This window comes from Triticum dicoccoides, chromosome 3B, assembly GCF_002162155.2.
Source record: "Triticum dicoccoides isolate Atlit2015 ecotype Zavitan chromosome 3B, WEW_v2.0, whole genome shotgun sequence".
Lineage (NCBI taxonomy): Eukaryota > Viridiplantae > Streptophyta > Magnoliopsida > Poales > Poaceae > Triticum > Triticum dicoccoides.
The window spans coordinates 611870845-611874004 of NC_041385.1; positions in this window are offsets into that span (position 1 = coordinate 611870845).

The window sequence follows — 3160 nt, forward strand, 5'->3', positions numbered from 1 at the left end:
TAGGTCAAACTCCTTTAGTACCGGTTTGTGGCACGAACTGGTACTAAAGGTTAGCCCTTTAGTACCGGTTTGTGCCACGAACCGGTACTAAAGGTGATCGCGGGGCCCCAGCCCGACGTCAGCCTGCCACCACCCCTTTAGTACCGGTTCGTGGCACGAACCGGTACTAAAGCTTCAAAACAAACCGGCATTAATGCATAGCCGTTCGAACCGACACTAATGGTACCATTAGTACTGGGCCAAAATCGAACCGAGACTAATGTGTCTCACATTAGGTCCTTTTTCTACTAGTGATATATGACACAACCACAAATATTAGCCTCTTTTGCTTGTTGTCCATCTACAATGCAACATTGAAACAATAATAGATTGATATAAACCTGCCCAATGTCCATTGAAATTGCATGAATCAAATAGCAACCAATAATTGCTATGGACAACAGATTTTTTACCAAACTGCTATATGTAGCAGATTTACCAAACACAAAAATTGTGTTGTTTACCAAACTGATGTACATTTTTTGTAAAAGGAGGTTATGACCCCGCCTCTGCATCAATCGATGCATACGGCCATCTTTATGTATTATTTCACAAAGGTCTAACAAGAACATACATTAAGCCACCCGAACCCACCACCCACACCTAAAAAACTTGATAATATGGAGTGCTCTCACTCCCCATATCTAAATTCGATGTCGTCGCTGATCCATCCACATAACGTATCGGAACCAACTATCGGTGCAGCAGACCTAAAGCGTACACCACATGCATACATTCTAGACGACGCCATCTTCATCAGACCGTTGACCCATCTTTAGGAGAGAGATATGCATCATTCTTGCCAGTCCGTCCATCCGTTGACTCCACCACGGCACCCAACGACGCCACTGCCCTGCGCTCATCCATCCAGACATGAAGATTCTAGAATATTTGTCGTGCGTAGCACCTACCAACCAGGCATGACACAGCGTAGCACCTGTCGGCCAGGCATGACTTGACATCTCCAGTGAAATCTCCATGCAAGACGAAGCCGCTCTACCTCATGCCTCTGTCTTCCAGCGCTGCTCCACAAACGATGCTCCCAAGAGAGAAAATGACACTTCAGTACCGCCATCGTACGATCTGGCCAGATCCTAGGGTTTCCCCCGGAGCAGCACGAGTGGGTCGACATTAGTCATGCGACGATGCCTTCATCAAGGTAATGACACAGAACGCCGCCATTGCCTGCCATTGGCTCGGTTTTCACCGGCAACTATGTCTTCCCGACTTGTAGCCGGAGCTAGATGATGGATCTCAAGATCTGCGTCAGGCTAACCACCTCTGGCGAAGGAGATGGCCACCACCACCGCGCCCAGGGACGGAGCCCCGACGTCCTCATGTTGCAGGTCTAGCCCAGAAGCCGCTTGACGTTGCCAGATCAACGGAGATGCACAACAGTGTGTGGAGCGGCCCGTTAAAGCCCATCTGGGCCCGGATCGGGCGCCCTAGCCGCCGTCGTGGAGATCTCGTTGTCGCTGACTCCAGCACGCCGTCCCTGGTCGCCATCGTCCTGTTGGAGATATGCCCTAGAGGCAATCATGTATGATGATATTTTCTATGTGTTTATGAACAAAGATAGTCCTTGGACATTATCAATGATGTGTATCAGCAAGTACGTGACTTGTTTGTGGGACTATGCATTGTATGATGACTGTCCTAAAAGGTCCCTAGTCGAAAGGGCTGTGTGGACGCGCATCCGACTAGACTAGCATATGACACGGTCGATGGCTCGGTCTCACTAGCCATGGAGCATTGGATGCTAACCGGATAATATGGACTTGGAAAGGTCTGGTCGGATTCGACATAGTCGGATCCGAGTCGAGATAAGGTCTGAGTCAGACAGACCCAACTATGAGATGCAACGATATGTCATCTGTGAGTCTCTAGTACAACATACGTTCTATGTCCTAAGACCTGACCTGACGCATGTATTCGAGATGGTGACAGACTTACTTTGGGCCGACCAAATGCTACTCCGTGACTGGGTAGTTACAAAGGTAGGTTTCGGGTTTGTCCAATCCCATGCTGCGAGACATGGTCGAGCAAGATGGGATTTGCCCCTCCGATCAGGAGAGATATACTCTGGGCCCCTCGTGTGATCCGACCAGGAACAGCATGGCCATGCGACAAGGATTATGAGATAATCCGGATAGTGGTCGGTATCACTGGAACGAGAAAAAGGTCGGGCTAGCACAAGGATGACAGTCTCGCCTTGAGCCTGACAACATATATCGTGTGGCAAAGGGAACAGAAGTGTGACACGTTGTACAGGTTCGCCTAACCAGCTTCATAGTCTGCTTGGTGGTCGGCACGCCTTGCTAGAGGCCGCTACCAACCGTGCAGGTCGGAGGTGATCCGAACTGTGACCAAGCCGACTTGAACCTAAAGGGCCGCGCGCTTAAGGGAAGGAACCTACGAGGTCGGTTCGTAGGACACTGGTCGGATGTGATCCGAACTGGACTAGGAACATGACCGAGTAGACTTTGGGCTTTAGGGTCCGTGCGAGGCCCAAGTGTTGAGCCTACGACGGACGCCTATATAAAGTGGAGGTGCAGCGCACTTATTTGGTTGATCGCTTTGGCGCTGCGACTAGGGTTTGTATGTGTTGCGAATAGCCACCTCCACTCGCTGCCGACTGTGTGATCGGACCTAGAAGTCCGCCGCACGGTGTTCCTCCTGCACGTGCGGATACCGTTAGAGGCGGTGCACTTGCGCCGCTCCGGCGAACTTGTACGTGGGATCGGACGACCGGCTGTTCGAAGGAGATCGAACGAGGAGGAGACGATCCACGCGGACGCGCTGCCCCAACTCTTCTTCCGCTGCATGGCACTGCGCGTCTAGTGGTAATGAACTATGATCCATCTCCCGTAGCATGTTCCTGGATGTTCTGCATGTAGAAAAATTTTAATTTGCAGTCGACGCACCCTACCGTAGAACCCAACACGTCCTGCACCACCGCCCTTGATCCGTCCGGAGTAGAACGCCGCCACCCAGATCCAATCGCGGGCCGAGGAGGATTGCCGGCGCCGTCGCAACGGACCACACGCTTAGCTTGTGACGCCCTCGGCGATGGCGACAGGAGGTAGGGACCGCTGGTGGCGACTGGAGGCGGCCGGCATGG